The sequence below is a fragment of the Lathamus discolor genome, chromosome 4 (genome assembly GCF_037157495.1).
Source record: "Lathamus discolor isolate bLatDis1 chromosome 4, bLatDis1.hap1, whole genome shotgun sequence".
NCBI lineage: Eukaryota > Metazoa > Chordata > Aves > Psittaciformes > Psittacidae > Lathamus > Lathamus discolor.
This window is the reverse complement of record NC_088887.1, coordinates 1,401,656-1,423,222: the sequence shown is the minus strand read 5'-3', so window position 1 is coordinate 1,423,222 and position 21,567 is coordinate 1,401,656. Positions and strand designations below refer to the sequence as shown.

Below are 21,567 nucleotides of genomic sequence, written 5' to 3'. Positions count from 1 at the left end.
AATGCACTCTTACAACTTACAGTCCCCTCCTTATCATAATACTTTCTCCTCACTACAGATTTTTTTCCCCAAGGCTAATACCTTTTGAACACTTATTTCTCACTTCCGCTGTCTGGATGGAGCAAGGGTAACATGCACATCACTCAGTTTCCTAAAGGACTAATAACTTACCCTTCCATTCCTCAAATTCCACATGCTTCCCTTCATACGTATCGATCACACCAACAGGGTGGGGATAAAGTAGGCATTGAGGATAACATTTGGAAACTGGCAATTAACACAGAATTTGTCATGCAGTGCAATGGGTCATAATGGATCACCTACAACTATTGGAGAGTTGCTTATACACTGAAAGAGCAATAATTAAAAGTGTGATTAATATTAATATTATATTCTGCACACTGGGAAAGCAGGATTCAGAATTCTTAATTCTGAAAGATACTACCAAAAAGTTTGGAAGTGAAAACACTAGTTTAGGGTTGAATTTCTACTCTACCAAATGACCAAGACACATACGCAAGCTGATGCAAGGTATACAGAGCAAAGTGAAGGATCTAATCCAGTTTCTCCATAGGACTTACCATGTTTCAGAGGAGGGTGAACAGAAGGTTCTTTGCGAAAGGGTGAGTCGTGAGTACGCATCCGTCCTAAAAAAAGTCAGGAGAACAATACCGTTATTGATTTTGCACATCTTTTTCTACTCATACTAATTAAAGACTCTTGAAGAACCTGCAAGACTGCATTACAGCATTTAAACTTCCCTCTCTTACAGGAAGTTGTATAAGTTTTCTTATTGAACAAATACATAGAAACACCAGAGCAGTCTCAACTGAAGTATAAAACCGGCTGTGACTGTGCTCTACTTTACTGTTTGCCAAGCAAAACTACTGAAGCTGTACCCCTATAAACAGAAGCAGAAATGCCACCATCCCCTTGTTGGATGTGACCCGAACCAGTTTGAGTCTATGGTAGAAACATAAGAGCAATAAAGTTGCCTGACTGCAGAGGTACACATAGACAAAGCTAGAAAGGAGCAACAGGGGTTTAGGCTCATCACTAAATAAAAGGACTGTTACCAGACAGCCAAACTTAAGAAGGCTTTTCTAATTTGGAACTGATGGCTTTAATTTGGTTGTTACGGCTGGGGAATCCATGAGTTCGGGACAGAAAGCTCTCTACATCTGTGCCCTGCTTCTGGATTGGCAAACTGACTAATGGGCTGAAAAGCAGCTAAGGCTATCACAGCTGCAGAATAAAAATAAGGGAAGCTAGTTAGAAGCTTTTATCTTCCAAAAGGCAGGAAAAATAATAAAGCTTTACCATGCACTGGAAGGCCTTTCACACTGAAACGCTGCTGGTTCACTTCTATAGCAGCATGAACGCAAACTGCAGGGTGTGGGACAAGTTGCAGGAAGCCGGTGAAGAAAGAAGGCAATTAGCAGGAGTGGAAAAACTCCAGGCTATTTCCCTTCTTTCCACACATTACTTACAGAAAGAAAGCACCACTGCTCGACACATAACTCCTCCTGCTACCTGTTTTAATGCATATTCAAGGAACATTAAACAGGTAAGGCAGGGTAAGGTTGCTCACCCAGCAGAAACTAAGTAAAGATGAACAAGGAAGATCCATTCATCCTCTCTTCCAAAAATGAACAAGAGGGTGTCAAAGAGAACTAGCAGGCGGCAAATTCAAAACATGTATTATGTTTGTCACGTAATGTCTTAGGAATCCCGTGGTTTCAAACAGCAAACCTTCCTTATCTTGACCCACAAGCCTTTTGCTATATTGTCTCTCTCCTGTACAGCTGAGGAGGGGAAGTGATTTGAGTGGCTTTGGCGGCATCCAGCCATGATCAACCCACCACACGGGGCCACAGTGATATCTGATTTTCTTCTCTCCAGCTGCCTTGCTTCATGTGTTAGCTCTTGAGATTTTTCAGCACTGCAGTGCCAAGCCAATCCTTCTATTATTCAGCCAGCACTACCTGAGTGTGCCCCTGCCCTAGGCACTGCCTAGTTGCCCTTGCCAGCCTCCCTGGCCCTGGGTAGCCCTTCCTCTTCCCCCAGGACATCAGCAGACTTGGTGTGGTGAGGGGGAGCAGGAGGACGGGGGGAGGAATGGGATCCACTTTTGCCACAGCAAAATAGAAGCAAAGCGGCTGCTAGCTCCTAGCTTGAGCCCCCGTTTATTTGCCCATGTAAATCTCTCAGCTTCTGAGAGAACGGGAGTGAATGTTTTGCCTGCCTCTTACAAGAGTCCTTCATCAGGCTTGTCTTCTCCAGGACAGAGACAGTGAGGAGGGACTGCAGTGGGTGGTGCAAGCACATCCATGGCTGGCTGTTTTGGATAGGGTGCAGCCAGTTCAGAACCCAAAACTTTCAGTATGGCACCTACAGAAGATGAAACAAAGACTTCCGCTTTTCAGTGGTACTTGGCTGAACTGCTCTGTGGACCAGCAATATCAGTCACCAAGCCGAAAAGGCCTGTAAAGGTCAGGCAAACTTGCCGTGGAAGCACGGGGATACAACCACAAGTGGTTGTTGACGGCAGGGCTTACTGAAAGCTGTCACTGGTATAGAATTCACTGTATATGCTAAGAATGCAATGTTTTTAAGGTGCCTTTCTTCCAGGTTCCCACAGTCTGAAATTAGAGAGCATCTAAAACTGAGGAGCGAGGCTGCAAAGCCACTGAATTCACCCTGTACTGAAAGCGCACCTATTTTCCAAATCACTTCATTGAGATGACAGCTAACTCTTCTGGATTCCCAAATTCTCATTTCCATCAATTTAGGCTTTAGACTTGTCATGGTTTAAGCCCAGGCTGTAAATCAGAACCACGCAGCCCTCTCGCTCACTCCCCCCTTTCTTCCCCCTGCCCGGCCACCGGAGGGATGGGGAGGAGAATCGAAGGAATGTAACTCCCGTGGGTTGAGATAAGAGCAGCCCAGTAACTAAGGTATAACACAGATCACTGCTGCTACCACCAATGATAATATTGGTAAGGGAAATAACAAGGGGAGAGAATACAACCGCTCACCACCTGTTGATACCCAGCCCTATCGAGCAGTGAGTCAGCCCTTCTGGGTAACTCCCAGTTACATCCTGGGCATGACGTGCTGTGGTATGGAATAGCTCTTTGGCTAGTTTGGGTCAGGTGTCCTGTCTCTGCTTCCTCCCTGGCAGAGCATGAGACTCACAAAGTCCTTGGTCAGACTAAAACATCTGGGCAGTAACTAAAACCACCAGTGTTATCAGCGCTGTTCCCAGGCTGAGAGTCAAAACCACAGCACTGCACCAGCTACTAAGAAGGAGACAAATGACTGCTGCTGCTGAACCCAGGACAAGAATACATCACCTTTTCCATTTTCTTAAATGAGCTTGGGGAAAAGCATATTAAAAATCAGCTTCTTCTCAAGTCACCGCTATTGTCCACACTATGTTTTGTTTAGGAAATTTAATCAGGCTTTGTTCACAACACAGAGGAACAAATTCGCCATCTCTGCAGTGCTGAGATGAGAACGCTTTTGTGTGCAAAATACAAAGAAGGAAGACTTGCGTATCAAATCGCAACGAGATAAGGAACTTCATGTGATGAGAAGAATGAAAGAATTTGGTGGATCGTTGGATTTTAATGTCGCTACTTTTATGGAAAATGGCACAGGGGCTTTCATAACCATGAACATTCAACGCTCATCTGAGCAATCACACCTCTCACAGCATGCTTGTTCCCTGACATTTATGCTGCAAGCGCTCTCTCAGCAGCCCCCTCATTACAAATCTCTAATGCCACTTCTGGTGTCATTTCATTTTCCTGTGAAGGTCTTCTACTCACTGTCTTTCCACACTGTTTTGCTCAGGGTTTCTGATGAAATCACAGCCAAGATAACATCAGACACAGTGTGAACTGGAGGGAGGGAGGCCATTCAGTCCTTGGCAACTTCACTGCAGTTTTCTGTCCCACAGAGGAGGAGGACATTTTGCTAAAGCACATCCTCAGAGGGAAATGCTTTGCCTCGAGTTGAGGCCCTGTACTTGACGAGTAAAACCTTGCAAGTTGTATCTTGGAATACAAAAGGTTGCAATTCACGTTTCAAGATGCAGTGGATGAAAGTATTCTGTATACGAATACCAATACCTGTTAGTACTTGACCCCTGGAAAGGTTGCTAAATGGTAGTCTCAGAATGGAGCCAGGAGGCTCTAAGCAGTTTCTTGGCAGAGTTGACAGAAAGGACAAGGCTCAGCTGTTGGCTACTTGATGTCCCCTTTCCCCAGTTGGTACTGTAACTGCGAGTAAGGGTTTGGAGAATGTCGGACTAATGGAAACAGTGAAAGCAAGAGGCGGATGGAAACGGAGGAAACCAATCTGGCAGCAGAAAACACAACACTCAAAGTGCAAAGGGAAAAAAAATGGATTTCAGGGGAAAAAGAGTTACAACCTATTGTAAGAGTCCTTCTGCTGCCTGATGAGGAAAAGGGTGAATTAGCAGATAAGGGAGGAATTCTGCAAAACCGCTTTGGCTGAAGAATGGAAAAGCTCAACAGAAGCAACAGAGATAAACCGACCACAGCCCCCGTGCAAGGTGAAACAGCCTCGCGGAGAGGCTCTTACTGTAAAGTTGATACCGGCAAACTGCCTGGGCACTGCAGCTTCTCTGCATAAAGATGCAGGTTCTCAGTGATGCAGAGAGTGGAGTTGCTGCTGCAACAAACTCAGCACATTGCTTGCATTGTCTGGCAAAATCCATAAGAAAACTTAACTTCTGACTCCTAAAGAGGTTTCCATCCTCCATCACTCTGCTTCCCTGCATCCCTGACCCCAGCAGGCAATTTTGTCTATCGGTAGGTCAGTTGCGCTGGCAAGGTGACACACCGGACAAACCTGCTCATTAACCTGGTGCGTCCCCTGACCAAAGCGCGTTGGTGATAATCCATGGGTCATGTGCGTGTTTGTGCTGGGGATGGGATCGGTAAATGAGAGTGATGACACGGAATAATTTAATGTGACCTAATGAGTCCCTTTGATAGAATCACAGAACCAGCTAGCCTGGACAAGACTTTAAATGTCATCAGCTCCAACCTTTACCCCAGGACTGCCAAGTCCCACGGGCATCATCTACACAAGTTCTGAACGCTTCCAGGGATGGTGACTGCACCACTGCCCTGGGCAGCCTCTTCCAATACTTGATCACCCTCTCTGTGAAGAAATTCTTCCTAATACCCAGTCTAAACCTCCCCTGGCACAGCTTGAGGCATCACAAATAACTTTCAGCGTGAAAGCCCTACAACATTCAGCTTTACCTGTCCTGCAGGAAAAAAAGAATCTTGAAGAAAAAGGGAAAAAAAAAGAAAAAATAATAATCAATAAAACCTGACATTCCCTTCTTCTCCTCCCGGAATATGTCTCTATTCAACACAGAAATTCACCGTGTCGGCTGCACAGACTTTTCCTGGGCTCCACGACAGCAGTCATTATCCCTGCAGGAAAATCGCCCGGCGCCCCCTCCCCGCCCTCAGCCATCCTCATCCTCATCCCCGCTTTCCTCTCTCCCTTCGCTCCCGCATCCCCGGCCGGTCTGACCAGCGGGGGGAGCTCCGAGCACGCCGCCGCCCCGGAGCCCGGCGGGGGCCGCTCGGGGTTTAGCAGGAATAAGGGAACGTGGGGGGGGGAACAAGGCCAGTGTCATTCCCTCCCTCAACTTACCGCAGCTCTGCTGGTTTTCAGCGGAATTAATGAGCTTCCCGGTGAAACTGGCCGGTCAGACCTAAACCTGGCGCAAGCGCAGGAAGGGAAACCTGCAAATCTACCATCCAAATGTTGCAGGATACCTTTTAAATAGCAAAGTAATGGCTCGATACGATTTCATTAGCAACTGGAGATCAGAGGCATCCTGGATCGCTTCCAAGTCCTACCCAACTGTAGAAATGAAACATTCACCGAATTTATCAGCTTGCTATTAAACCTTCAGCTCTGCAACAAACCCTTCTTCTCTCCACCCCCTCCCCAAAACCCACCAAAGAAATACTTGTGCACGCATCCGAGGCCTCGGGAGCAAGCCCTTCTATTTTCAGTAAGCTTAATTCGTTCGGTTCTATGCGAGAGGTCGAACGCTGCTCGCCAGGTGGTGCAGACAATTTCCTGTTGTGTCTCTATAAAAACCATGCAGATGCAAGCTAAGTGACTGCATCTTTAACCGTTTGACACCTTTTTATTCCCCTTTGCTAAACAGTATTTCCTGTTCCACAGTAATCTGGGTTCTCCCCCCGATCTCATCTCCTCACTCATTTGATACCATAAGAGCGCATCATTTTTCTTCCCTATTTTCTCCCTTGAAGAGGTAGCTGCCTTCCATGCACAGCTTCTCACAACTCACAACGCTGACTCCTGCCTCAGGCTCCTTACTTGCATTTGCCTGCATTTGCATCATTGTCCCCCAGCCTTTCTCCTGCTGCCTGACCTTTCCTGATGGGCACAGCTGGTTGCCCTGAATTATTATTCCTTAGCTGTGCTCACACAGGCATATGGGGTCCCACTACAGAGAGGCTAAACTCCAGCTAGGAAGATGACATTTAGCAGAGGCTCCCTGCCTCAGAGCTTGGTGCGCACAGGCACATCCTTCTGCTACCACCTGGTGTGGCATCCCTGCCTGGGCTCCTGGCTTGGTGATGCTCTTCTTCACACAACCAGGCGCAGCACGCTCGTGTTCCATTCCTCTAGTCAGCAGAAGACACTTGCCTGTTTGAACTAACGGAGACTAGTTTGTGCATGACTGAGGGACTACATACTCTTCTTAATTACTTCACTACCCTTTCTGTTGCTTCCTTAGACACGTACTTGAAGAGGTCCTCTGATTGTAAGGGGATACTTAAAAGCTCCTGAATGTCTGTGTGAATGTCTCATTAAGATGAAGATGTGAGCTCAACCCTGTTCTTGTTGAACAGATGTACACATGATAGCTGTGCTAATGGGCACTTCTGTTAGCAACCATGGAAAAGTGCTGTGGCTAACCTGGCCTCATTGTACTTCAGGGGTGCAGCTGCAGCATTTTCATATGGCAAATGAAGACACTTCTCAGTTATAAAGAAGCATCCATTTAAGGCTCAAGAGACCAGGTTTTGGACTCATTTCTTAGATAATCACTGGATTATCTGTTCAGTATCTTTTCACACCTGAAGAGAGTCCTCGGGAGAACAGAAAAAACCCAAAACCTCCAAAGAAACTAGAAAAGGTTCAAAAGACAAGATCTGCAAAGAAGTATTCGATGAACTGGGTGGCTTTGATCCAAGGAAAACTTCCAACTGAGGACCGCCCTTGACAGGCTACACCTCTCTAAACACATATTCCAGAGTGGTGACTAAGGCCACCACTCATGATTCAGACACAATATTGATCTCATAAAGGACTCCCAGATTCTCTCTACCTTATTCCCAAACTCCTTTCATTACGTACAGACTAATACAGAGACACGGAAGATGTTCAGGAGATAATCCACTATTTTTCTCCTTCTCCATACTGGTACCCTACTATGCTATCTGCTCTCCCACTTAGTTTTAAGCCTGTGTCCATCTTGCTATAAAGAGGAGGAAAATAACCTGTTCTCCATGTCCCTGGTGAAGAAGAACTGACTTAACAGCAATGAAGCAGATGTAGGCTAGACATTCTGAAAAGCTTACTAGTAATTATGGCTAGGAAAACAATAGTTCACTCAGAAAGACTACGGATTCTCCACCCTCTGACTTATTTCAAAGCAGACTACACAAAAATCTGTCAGGATTGAGAGCACCTGCACTCTGCTTTAGGTTCAGAATGATGCCTAGGAAAATTGCAAGGTGCCTATATGCTGTGTCCAGGACGAGGCAAGGCAAGGAAGACAATGTCTTTGGCAAAAAGGGAAGGAAGCTCTGTGTAAATGGTGCTACCGTCACACTAAAGAGGAGAATCCAACTTACAACAGTTATTCTAGTACTTCCCAGGAACACTGAGTTTGCTTAAATATATAATGTCTAGCACAGTAATTCCCTCAATCTATTAATGAACTTGCTGAAATACTACTGCTTTCCCACCTGTGTCTGGAATGGACTTTCACCTTGACAGATATGGCTAGAGCTCCACAGTATCTTCTCTTTCAGGTTGGCTTGATTCTGTTATATTTTTAAATAAAAGGTATATTATAAGCAATAATGAATTAGAGGACAAAAATGTCCTCTAGAAGTTAGAAAATCATGGCTCTCTAGCCATAAGACATGAAAAGCAGTAGGAGTTTTTAATTATAACAAACATCAAAAAATGCAAACATGCAATAAAAATGCATAAAGACCAGTGACAGATGAAATCTCATTTTGCAAATTCATATCCCACTGGTTATAATTTCTATACTGAGATTTGTCCTTTTTCAAGCACAAAATGTAACTCTGGATTAAGATGTGATAGAATAATATTAGGGGCATAAAGGAGAAGCAGCAGTGCATTTCAAATCACATAGTGGTAAACGAGTCTTTATTGAGGAGGAAAGAATTGCTGGCCCTCTGTTTTGCTGCACCATGTGGAATTCAGGCCAACTACATGATCCCATATGAACTTGGAACTAGCTCCTTCTAGATGACTATCTGTGCAAGGATCCGAGCATGCCTCCGAAGTGCTTGAAGATGGAATACAAAGAATGGGAGGTGACTCTAAATTGCTTGGACTGTGAACGAGCCAACTCCTTCCTTCAAAACTTATTTCCTGGAGAGATTCCAGGCTTATTTTCAATTAAAATGAACATAAAACAACTCTTGCTGTACTTGCTCTTCGGAGACTCCTCTTGTGCCTCAAACTGCAGCTCTTGGGCATGTGACTTCATTTAAAAAATGAAACACTTTTAGGCCATCTGTGTATTCCTGCATAGCAAGCAGCCTTATGTAATCCTGTTCTGCTGACCTCTCTCCTGCTGCAAGACTGGCCTGCACAGCCACTGTGTTAGGAGGAAATGGCAAGAGGCCTTTTGGAATACTCTCTCCCCTAGCACGGTCATAAATCAGCCTCCCAACTCCTACACTTCTGGGCGCTGCATCCGTTGTTGTGTCTGACATAAGGCCGTCCCTTGGGTTTTAGAGCATATGTCCTGATCTTGCCTTCTCAGCAGAGCACTTGTGGGAGGGGATGAGAAATTCCGAAATCTGAATTCCGTCGGAAATCAGCGTCATTCAGTGCTGCTGATGTGTCCCCTTGGCTTATCGGATGAACAGCCCATTGCACGTCATCCTGAACTTTACCACAGTTAGTCACGAAGCTAATCCAGAAGAACCGGGAGAAGGGTAGTGGCTGCATTGTTCGAAGGGCAGCTAAATGAGAACATACGTGCTACTGAGGAACAGCTACAGCTATGTCCTTCAGTCCAAACTACATTGTGAAACAAGGCTGACACAGGCTCAAAACTATTAATTTCCTGTCTCATTGATAAACTTCAGTACCCTGCTTAAGAACTGTGAGGCTAGAATGATGCTCCCTACACCTTCTCAACCCTCTTCCCATTTTTCTAAAGGAATCCTTTTTGGAATGATTGAGTTAATATTTAGAATGCATCAAAATAAAGGTGCTACTACATTATCATACTATATTGCAATGTATATTCACCCTTGCTACAGCACTTTCTTGGCTACCTCTTCAACAATGTCTGGGACCTAAGCATGTGCCAACTTAATTTGCAGCAGCAAACACAGAAAAAAAGCAGGGCAAATGTTTCCGTTTCTGTTTACCTACCCCTGAAGCTGGCATACTAAAGGCCATTATTTGTTCTGACATTGAAGATGACCAGGTTTTGGTATCCTATGGGAAAGACATTAGTTCGCGGAGGTAAAAGCCCTACTCTTTACACTGTCAGTTTGAACTACAGTCATGTTTTGGGGGCTATTTCAATGGTACAACTAGCCAAAAAGGCAGAGAGTTCCTTGCTGCTGTCTCTGATGCATGCGTTCACTGACTTCTACTAGTGCACCACTTTTCATCACTCACACTAACACATAAAATGCTCTATAGGAGATGAATATGAACAAAGTACTTCCCTTCACATTGGAAGCATTAGAAGATGAGGAAAAGCAGTGTAAGAGGTCCTGGAGAAAGGAGGATGGGGATAATAAACAACTACCCCAATTACCACACAGAGGTTGTAATTTACTCTTGCTGTACCTGCAGGCTTACCAGAGAGCAGCATTTTGGGAGTTCTGCTTCGTACCAAGGGGAAGATAGAGACCCAAACCCCACAGGCTAATTTCAGTATTTCCATTCTGCTGTTTCGCACTGTCAGTAAACCCAAATAGAAGCACTGTAGCCAACCTCCTGTTTTCAGATCCTTCCCGGCACATATGAATGGGAATAACAACTCTGAAATAAAAGCTGAAGTTCTGACATACCCATGAAATATTAGAGTCATCAGCCTATAAAACACAGGCTTTATACGTTGCCTTTTAGGATGTAACTGCACAACAAAACACAAAATACAGACTGCTGATCCAGCCTGCACACCAGCTTTTCCCTCTCAGCCCATTCCAAATGGGATTTGTTATTTTTACCTAGCAAATTGCAGACATATCTTCAGGTGTCTAACAGAGAAGATATTTAAGCACTGTAATAAGTTACATAGGAATATGGCCATTTCTCCATCACTTGGGGTCTTTAAATCAAATCTGGAAGTCTTTCTCATGATTTGCTGCAACTCCAGTAAAAAAACCATGGACTTTCTAATAGAATTTCTGAAAAAGAGCCTGTATTTTGTAAGAAGTCATGTTAGATAATAATAAAGATCATTTCTGATCATGAAATCGATTGCTCTTCCTCAGTGGAATTAATCTGGATTGACAGCCTTATAATGAAGGGAGAATTTGATTTTGATTTTGCAAGTAAAATACCACGTTATCAACCACACACAAGGAGCTGAATTTTAAAGTTCACTCTAAACCACTGCTATTTCTGATTTTTTGAGTGCCCAACGCCAGGCCTTAACAGACGAAGCACTAATGGCATTAGCAAAACCATCTGGCAAAACACAGAAATTTTGCTAGTGCATATTGTATCAGCCTTTCTCAAAACAGATTTCTGGACTCTATTTCTAGTATCTGCAATCTTTAAGGTAATCATAGGATGGAAGTGCCTGTCTGAGAGATGAGGTAGCTTTCTTTGTATTCTTAGGCAGCTGAAATGAGTAATAGCTTAATCCCCCGGCTACTTCGTTTGTAACTGCTTGGTAATTGTGAAATGGTGCATTACTGCCAGAGGATTAATTTAGTTCCTGCATGAGAATTCTCAGCACATCCCACATCTGCAGCAGCCCTTCTCAAAAGAAGGTGACTCAGTTTCATCTAACACATTAGGAGTCTTCACCTTCTCTGCTTCTGATTCATTTCTGAGAACACGGAGTACAAATAGCATTTCCACAGCCCTTGCTGATTCAAATAGCGTCTCTCCTGAAATTACAGGTAAAGGAATGTTCATTGCCAGGCCACTGCATATAATAGCAGAGATGAGTAAAATCGCAGGTCTGCAAAAAAGGCGAGCGATAAATAAAATTACGGGTTTGCATAAAAAGAGGCAGTCGTTACAGCTTTCCAGCCAAACCTCTCCGTGGAGCCAGGTGAAAAATTGCTGCTTTCCCAAAGTAGCTGCGCCAATACATACTTTTCACCGCATTTTGTCTGACCACCCAAAATCCCTGACAAGAAATATGGAACAACAGAAGACTGTACGAGCTGCTGACCCCTTTCATATTAGTCTGAAGAGAAAGAGATGCAGATAAACATTGGAAGAGCACAGGAGAAGTTACTATTTCTTAAGATGCCTAGGCTGACAATACTGAATTCTGGAAAGATGCAAGGTCATCCCACCGGGCAGAGAACTGAACCAATCAGAATATGGCTCACAAACATGTAATGGAAGAATTGTTCAAATCTGCACTAAAACTGAAATGCGTAGTGGAAAAATCACGTATTGCCATTCACTGTGCAATGTTCCCTGCTTACAGAATCCTCCAGGACTGGCGTATCTGAGCCATGAGTAACGTATTACTCCAGCTCTAGACTGTACAACATAAGGAACTACAGATATAGACAAATTTAGCAGAGATTTCTGCTAAAAATTGAATTATGCAGTAATAATATTTTTGCATCCGTCAGAGCTTACATTCCAGGCTTTACAGGAATTAAATCCAGTAACACTTCTTGCTACAAAGGCAAAACAAGGAATCTCTTTCTCTCTAGCCTCAGCGGAACTCCTGCACTTGTAGACACCTACACTGAGGATAAAACAGGATGGGAAAATACCTTCTGCTATTATTCTGAGCAGGGAATACTCATCATTTCAGAGGCTGAAGGCCAGCAGCACCCATTTCCCTTTTGCTCCCTTCAGTGGAACATAACAATTGGGTAGAAAGCAAAGAAACTAAGGAAAGAGTCACCAAAAAAAAAAAAAAAATGGAATGGGAGATATTTAGCGCATTTGGGGAAAAAAAAATCAGGAAAGAAATGAACAGAGAGGAGGTAAAAGAAAAATACTCTAAAAGCAGGCAGGTGTACTAAAATGGGTTTCTCAAAATCCAGTGTGATCCAAGGTCTTCACGTTGAAAACTGGCAGCCACTTGGGGACCCTTCCTTGTGCCGTGGCAGTACCGTGAAGGCTTGCCTTTGGAAGCACCTGGCAGGGCACAGGAGGAGGGCTTAGTGCAATACTTTTGATAGCCATCCTTTGGCAACTACAAGGCTGCAGTTAAAGAACAGCAGGCTGGATGAGATATTTCACTGCAGTACTTCTCACCTGAGCTTTAGGTTGCAACACTCCAGTTTCTGATTGTGCATCTGTCACTGCGTGACTGGCTCCTTGGAACTCTGAGGCAGCACATATTTATGAATGATAGTATTTTGATGCATTTTGCAACTCAGCACCTCCATCACGGAACGTTCGGTTACAAACGATAGTAGAATCATTGACATTTTTATGATGTCAGCTAATATTGTGACTTGCAAAAATACTTGATTTCCAAACCAAGCTAATATACTCATCCAATGCCTAAAATCAATTTGCTTATCTTAAAAGTGTGATGTGTAGATACTTGAGTTTGCTGTGGAATCATCATATTTTATTTGCCTGTGTCACACCAAAGGTTAATAATATTTTTTCATCTGAGTAGAGGTATTGGAGATCAGCAAAGCCTGCCAATAATTCACATGTAATTGATGTGCCTGCTTGCACATTCCCAGATTTCATATACATCTTGTCTGCTGTTATAATGCGACTCATTCTTCTGCCCATGGTCATTTGTGATTCAATTCTACAAGTTAAACTTAAAGCAGTGATATTGCTTAGTTTCTTTGGCATGATAATTGCGCAGTAGGCTATAAAACACTGAGCTCTACCCCATTCCTTTTCACCCCAGCTCTCAGCAATACAATCTCTATTTATATGATGTTAAAAAATTATTGATATCAACTGCCTTCATCTGTTGTACAACGAGATAGTGAAGTGGCAAACAGACTCATGGGTAATGCAGGGAGTGGATCTGAGGAGACGGGGATTTACATCTCAGCTTTTTCCTATTCTGTCTCTATGAGTTAAACTATCCATGTTTCTGATCACTCCCTGTACAACAATATTAAGTCTGCTTCTCTTAGGTATAAAGGTAAATATAGGGACCATTTATCTTGCTGAACTTACACACTGCCTAACACGGCAGGTATCTGTCTTGTTTGAAAATGAACATGGGCCGGCAGTGTGCGCTCGCAGCCCAGAAACCAACCGTATCCTGGGCTGCATCAAAAGGAGCGTGACCAGGAGGTCGAAGGAGGTGATCCTGCCCCTCTACTCTGCTCTTGTGAGACCTCACCTGGAGCATTGTGTGCAGTTCTGGTGTCCTCAACATAAAAAGGACATGGAACTGCTGGAACAAGTCCAGAGGAGGCCACGAGGATGATCAGGGACTGGAGCACCGCCCGTATGAAGACAGGCTGAGGAAGTTGGGGCTGTTCAGCCTGGAGAAGAGAAGGCTGCGTGGAGACCTTATAGCAGCCTTCCAGTATCTGAAGGGGGCCTGTAGGGATGCTGGGGAGGGACTCTTCGTCAAGGACTGCAGTGACAGGACAAGGGGTAATGGGTTAAAACTGAAACAGGGGAAGTTTAGATTGGATCTAAGGAGGAAATTCTTTCCTGTTAGGGTGGTGAGGCACTGTAATCGGTTGCCCAGGGAGGTTGTGAGTGCTCCATCCCTGGCAGTGTTCAAGACCAGTTTGGATGAAGCCTTGGGTGGGATGGTTTAGTGTGAGGTGTCCCTGCCTGTGACAGAGGGGTTGGAACTGGATGATCTTGAGGTCCTTTCCAACCCTGACTATTCTATGATTCTATGACTGTGATGCCAATAGGGTGAAAGGCAATAGCATATTCTGTACTGACTCACTTATTAAAACCACTCAAATATTTGTAACAAGAAGCCTGTTAACAGGGACTAGGACATTATCCCACACTCTGAAGTTCTCCCATATATTATTTTTGCTATGGTATTTGCATCCTGCTTCCTTTCAGATGACGGTGCTGTCTCAAGAATTTCCTTCCCACAGCCCTATATAAGGTTCTCTTTCAAAGCACAAGACTCTCCCATACACTTGCTGTCCATTGTGTGAAACGACTCTGAAGTCTGAGCTCAGCTCAAGGAGAGGAGCATTAAAGAAATTCTCCCCTTGAGGAGAGTGTTCTTTTGTTTTTACCTGAGCTAATTTCCTTTTTGCTCATGTTAGGGCTTGTTCAGGGTTGGATTCAGTACCTTTGAAACTCACGGTCTAGCCACTGAACTGTGAGGGAGAAATATCCTAAAGGTACTTTGTGGGCTAAGCTTACAGGTGAAGTGGATAAAATCATCACTGAGAACATAAACTTCATGCAAAGCCATAGAGGAATTTTTGAGCACGTTAATGTACCCCAGATGATGAACACGAACTTTACACTTTTCTAGCCATTTCCCCACCTCTGAGTTTTGCAGGGTATGTTTTGCTAGGGGCAGCTACACTTCGTGGGAGGAATACAGTTTCATTTCTCTCAGTCTGCTTTCCATATGGTGACACTGAATGCTGCGTCCTGTCCTTGGCAGCTGCAAAGCTGATGGGTGTTGAAGGAACTTGCCACCTTCAATCCTTGCTCCTCACTATGCCAGCAAAAGCCCCACACCTACTAGCTTTCCAGACAGCAAAGGCGGCGTGAGCCGGACCGATAACAGGTCTGGTCAGAGCCATTCTGCGCGTGAAGACTTCTGGTCAGAAGATGATAAATCATATCTCTAGGGAAAAATGAAACATGTTCCTTGTAGCACTAAAGAAATGCTGAATCCTGAATGTGATGATGCATATCTTCAAATATCTAGCTCAAATATGGAGTCAAAAGTTTCACAGCCTCACTGGGAGACTCTTTGTGTTTCGCACGTGTATCTGAAAGCATTAAAATCCCTCAGCCTGTAATTAATTAGCTCAAGTAGCTTTGATGATGTTTACAGAGAGAGAAGCAGTGGAGATTACCTGCAAGGCTCAACAGTCGTAGGAAAACAGGCCTCTCCTGGTAGGTAGGGATTTTAATAGCACTACTCCCTGCAAAACAGCTCAGCCAGGGTCGTACTTTGATTATTGCTCTGGAAGGTGGAATTTCTCTGAATGGGAGTGTTTGGACATCTGATTAACTACTGTAAATGTGAGGATAAAGCCAGGAAAGATTTGACAAGGAGAATTCGCATCTCCTCAGGGAGGCTGGAGTCAGAGTTACTGCTGCTCACAGGACTGCTTCCAGTTTAGCACATGAATGTTCAAGGTACTGCAGATTACAAACAGCAGCTGCAGAGATGTAAAAGAAAACCTACCAATGGAAGCAGAGTGAAAGCAGATGGAGGCATTGCTTCTGAACAGAAAGAACTGAGAGGGGAAAAAAAAAAGGAAGTGGGGACAGAGAAAAAAATGAGGAATTGTCAGAGCAGTGCATAAAAAATGTAGCACAGAAAACAGATTCTGTGCTTCCCAAGGTTAACAACGTCTGACTCTGCACTTCAGACCAGCTTCACTCACACGAGGCGTGAGGTTTAGTTTGTGCTTTACGTGCATTCAATTACAGGGGTTATCCATTCTCCGTAGGGGTCATCCATAGGGGTTATCCAATTTTGGGGGTTAATTCTTCCCTTAGTCATTTACTGATACAGACCAAATGCCGAATTCTTTAAAGGAAATCGCAAAAGCAGGGTTCAGGCTTTATCTTGCGCATTGTGCACTGTGATTATTCTCATAGTTGCTGCTGTGGATGTTTTCAAATTGGCTTGTGGCCCAGAGATGAGAGAAAGAAAAAATGCTTTCTCTTATATCTTTATCACGTTTATTTTCCTCCCTCACTTACATGGAGATGTCCTTTCTGACCTAAGGTTACAAAGCAGCAGGTGCTTTCCAAGCTCTCCCAAGACTAAAAATGAATTCATGCAACTTTTCAAATGAAAAGTTATTATAAAAGCAAAACATTTCTAGGGTTTACCTAAGAAATCGCTGTATAACTCAGATAACACAACAGGCACGGAATCACAAACAGCCAAGAGCTTAAAAAGAAACACCTTAAAAATCTACGGCAAGGAAATGGGATAATTTGAGAAAACTGATCTGTTTCTCAATATTCTACAAAAAGAAGGAAATGCTAAATTAGTTTATCTAAGAAATAACTTCAGGAAAAATATTCATTTATCTCCTGTTATTGCACCCAATATATATTCAGCTCAAGCCCTGGTCCTAGATAGGTTTATCTTAACGGTAATGTTTATTTACATCTCTAGATGCTCAATGACTGGATGCTTCTCCCAGTGGCTACAACTAAGTCAGATTCCAGACTATTTTCCCTACAACGCTTGCTGCCCCATATCACTTGCTGTTCCTATATAACTGGGAATTTTGCCAATGACTCCAAGTGGTGCAGAAGGACATCTTCCATTAAAATCTGCATAAACGTTCCACCTCTATTCCCAATATTCAATAACTTCACGCAGCTTCCAGCAGAGCTTTCTGCAAACAGTTCCCTAAACTACGGCTTCTGGGGCTTTGGTGAACCAAACTGAAAGAAAACCCATTCAGCCCAGAAGCGGGACAGGCAGAAGGACGCACAAACTATAGCAATGTTTTTTGGCTTTGTTGCGTTATGTACATAAATTTACAGACACACGTACACCAGTTAATCAATCACCTCCAGCCAGAAATGTCAGGGTATCTTAAATGATATTGTACCACGGGACTGTGTTCAGGCAATTCCTTTTTACTCTATTATAACTTTTCATCTTGAGCCAATATTAAATCCCATTTATCACAATAGGTGTCAGTAGCTACACCATTTTCAGTAGCATCTTCTAGATAAAAACACCCCAATGTCTGTCTGCAGCACCATTAGCAGTATCGACTGCTCTATTTTCTTTCAATAGAAAGCCCCTCACAGACACCTTATTGTGGAAAAGGCATCCTCAGCAGCACGAAACATCTTTTGAGCAACATCTGAAGGAGATGAGATTAAATACTTCGCAAGAGTTATGGACAAGGCTCTACGCCATTTTCATTTAGGGACTTTGATCATTAAGAGGACATGCTTTTCCTTGTCGGTGATGTTTCTTTTGTCATTTAAGTGCGCTTCTGCCATACAAAGGGATGGAAAGTTATTAATACTTTGGCTAAAAACCCCTCCAACTATTCTTCACTCAGACTCTCGACAACAGAGCAACTGGCAGAAGCAGTGAGGTGATCAGAAGATGTATGGAGAGGACAGCTGATTTCTTCTTGTCAGTCATTTATCTTGTCCCCTTTTGAGACTGCATGACGGGACACAGAGGGTTCAGTTGGTGTCTAAGGGATTATATCAGCTCATCACTTAGAAGTAATGAAGGATTAGCTATTATTCTCCTCCTGCAACTGTAAGAAACATTAGCAAGTGCCAGGGAGTATAGTTTATCTGTTAGAGCAAAGGACAAGGGGCAGCTGTTCTTCGCTTTATAGCTGCTTGGGTGATTATCTCAGCTGAGTCATATTAAAGGAGGGAGGAGTGGAACGCTGGGCAGGAGTGGAAATCAGAACATCTATTTGTTCTTACTTAAATGGCCTCTTATTCTTCCTATGAGCCTGCCAGTAATGTTAAAGGAAAATAATGACATTTGATACATCATAGGAGAAATTAGCTGAAGATTTTTGCTCTTGGAAGTGGCCACATACTGCTGTTAGTGTGTCGTCTTGGGTAAATTACTCAGCTCCTGTGTAGGGTATGTGACAGGATATGCCTTTCTAGTCCCTTCCACTGTGCTCATATTAGTCATGAAAAGGTTCTACCGCACCGAAATAACATCCGTATTGCTGCAATCAGGGGGAGAAAATGCATATGATATATCCTAACTTCAGTGCCCAGGCAGTTGACAAGCAGACCTCTCTTTCTGACCTTTGGGACTGTATGTCCCTTAATAGAAAGAAAACAAAACTGGTCTCAAATAAACCAGTGACAGAAAGGCAGGAGGCAGTGGGAAACTGAAGAAATGTTTTTAGCTGTTATGAAGTTGTTATTCCTGTCTTGCAATGCCAAAACTGTAGTTTTGGGACCACATCTCTTCAAGGTTTTGATGGATTTGTGGCCAAATAGCTCACTCATGCTATTATGGCATTCTGACACCCAGATGAAAACGAGAAGCTTGAGCAAATAGAATGCTCCATTTAAGTGCTACAGATGCTTTGCTTATTTTCAAAACTAGTAGGGCTGCCTCTTCATAAAAACAGATTCATCCCTCTCTATTTAATCAATAAGAAATATCCTCTCAGGATATCTGCTAATCTAAGTCAAAGGAATGTTTTTTCCATTTCAAACAGGCGTATCACTACAGAAAGTGGGAAATAACACACAAGTCAGAGGGAAGCAACAGAGAGCAGGCCCATCCATACCCATGTCGGAGAGTCCTAGAAAGAAGTGCCCTGGAAGAATAACTGAGTTTTTCTTGTTAATGATACCGAGTACCAAGTTGTTCTATTCAGCAAATCACTAAATGCTGCAAGCAGGTACAACGCAACAAGCATTTGCCTCTTAGCAAATATTATGCCAATTTTCTAGAGATAATAAAGTATGCAGATTTAGATATGAACATTAGATGGGTCCCATTGGCACCTGACATGAAAAGCAGAGCTGTGACAGAGTCTTCGTACCCTTCATAGAATCATAGAATCATAGAATAGTTCGGGTTGGAAAGGACCTCAAGATCATCCAGTTCCAACCCCCCTGCCATCTCACACAAGGCTTCATCCAGCCTGGCCTTGAACACCGCCAGGGATGGAGCACTCACAACCTCCCTGGGCAACCCATTCCAGTGTCACTATCTCTGATTTTTGAGTTACATGTCTCCTGACTTCATGGAAAATTGACTGTATCGGGTACAAAGAAAATTGCAGAAGATTGGCCTAAGAATACACACTGCATTTTCACCCTATCCATATGATGACCTGCGTTCTTTTTGAAGCCTGGTGTTTCCTGACTGCAGCACAGTCGTATCAGGTCTCGCCAGCAGCTGGGTGACACACACGGTTGATAGTTGCTTTACGGACACATTTGCTTTCATCGAGACAGATTTTCAGACCAGGCACAATCGCATCACCGTGCAGACTACAGCCAAGAGAAAGCTTTGCTGCACTTCACAGCTGTCTATTGAAGTGCAACACTGTGCGGTTAGGAACACGTGGTCCCAATGCTTGTGAAACTCCTGCTACACTTAGCTTGAACATCATGCCCACCGTCTCTGCCAAAGTAAGTTTGCAGGTGACATGATCGGAGCGACATACGAGAAGCTTGTTGTCTCAGCATCTAGTTTATGAGCCTTAGCTGAGCCTGAGAATTCCTCCTTAGTTCCAGCTTCACCTTATGCCTCTCAAATAGTAAATAATGAAGGACAAGAGAGAGACACACCATGCGTGCTCCTCCTGTGTTGGTTATGGGTTTCCCCCCAGGCCCTCCCCTTCCTGTCCTCTCTCATCCTCTCCTCATGCCCCCTGAAAATACACGACTGGAAAGGTCAAATGTTACCTACTTCCCCAGCTTGCTGGAAGCTGCTTCATCCCAGCGCTGTGTAAAAATGCAGCCCCTTCCCCTTCCTTATTTTCTTGTGAAACTCAGACAATGCTCAGGAAAGGGAGAAAACACTGCCGGAATTTAAAAGTATGCTGCCAATATTTCTTGCTCCATGGAAAGGCAATCTCCCTCGGCACGCTGGAAAACCTCCAAACTAATACTGTAATTAATAGCTAAAGTAATCACATCCCATGCAGCTGCGGCATGTGACCCCTCATCAGCATGAATATATTTTCCTTCTGGCACCCACCAAGAGAAAGAAATATTACCTCGCTTGCACAGGAAGCACAGAGAGGCTGAGCCACTTGACTACAGCCCTTGAGGACAGCCACGGTAGCCCTGTGGGTCAGCTACTGGCACAGCAGGGAGGGCCAGCCATCCCCTCTTCCTCCTCCAGCCTTTGCATGCACCCAGCCACTGCGGAAGCCCTGCTGTCCTTCACTTGCAGCTTTCTGTGCCGCGTACCTGTCCCCTCTTGCAACAGCGATGCACAGCACCGCAGGGTCCAGCCTCCTCCATAATTCAAAGTAACTGGGACTGTATCCACATGCGCTCCATCCTCCTCAGGGCACCTTGTGCCCCAGGGATGTAAACGATGGGGTAGCCACTGATGTTAGAACCAAGCAGGGAGATTGTGAGCACCCCACAGATAGTGAAGATTGAAAGAAAATTATTTTCCCCTCTAAAATCAGACACCTGCCTGTTTCGTAGCCTGACCAAGCAAAGGGCGTTTTATGCACCAGTGCCACAGCATGAGGGCACTTGTGGAAAACGGCCTCAGACAGGGCCCCTGGAGGACAGGGGAAATTCGGCAACAGAGCGAACTGCTCATTTAGAAACAGTCACAACGTCTGTGAAATTATGCTTCACCCTTCTTACGCATTTCACTTTTCAGGTATCGCTGAGAAACAGTCAGTCTGAGCAAAGCTCCTCCAGGTAGGCACAAGCACATGCCGGGCTCAGTTGTGCAAATATAAGCAAACCAAGTCTGACAGCACTCCCAATTAAGCCAGTGCTTAGTGAGTCCAGGGGTGAGAAGCCAAGCGAACAGAGGAACCAAGGAAACAAGCAGAGAAATAGCTGGTACCCAGCGCTGTGCTCGGCGCTCCCAGTGTGCAAAACAAAACGCAGTTACACGAGATGCAATTAAATGAGACTCTGCTTTGACCTGCTTTTTGTGAACCTGAATGTGTCAGCCCTATACATGAAAAAACGTGGTGTCTTTTATACAGCTTGCTGACCTTTATACATGATCTGTTTATGACATGTGTGCACTTTCTTATTCTGCCCTGACTTTCTTCCCTCTATCACCGGGAAATGTTTTGCTCATTTATTTATTTACTTTCATCTAGCTTGGATCTTTTTAGTTTTCTTTTCTCAGAAATAGGTAACCACCCCCCCCCCCCAAAAAAAAAGCTAATAAAAAGCATAGCTATGAACCTCTAATGTAAAAGACTC

At 44.1% G+C, this 21,567-nt stretch overlaps 1 long non-coding RNA gene across 11 annotated transcripts in view; it reads right to left on the bottom strand.

Annotated features, from left to right (window-relative positions):
* LOC136012886 (uncharacterized) overlaps positions 1–21,567 on the bottom strand; it is a 332,231-nt gene that overhangs the window by 146,198 nt on the left and 164,466 nt on the right. For 10 of the 11 annotated variants that reach the window (XR_010612039.1, XR_010612044.1, XR_010612037.1 and 7 more), the window contains one exon: positions 582–647. This is a non-coding gene — a long non-coding RNA (uncharacterized LOC136012886). Of the gene's footprint in view, positions 1–581; positions 648–20,378; positions 20,450–21,567 lie in introns of those variants that run through there. The other variant, XR_010612046.1, reaches the window with a different exon arrangement.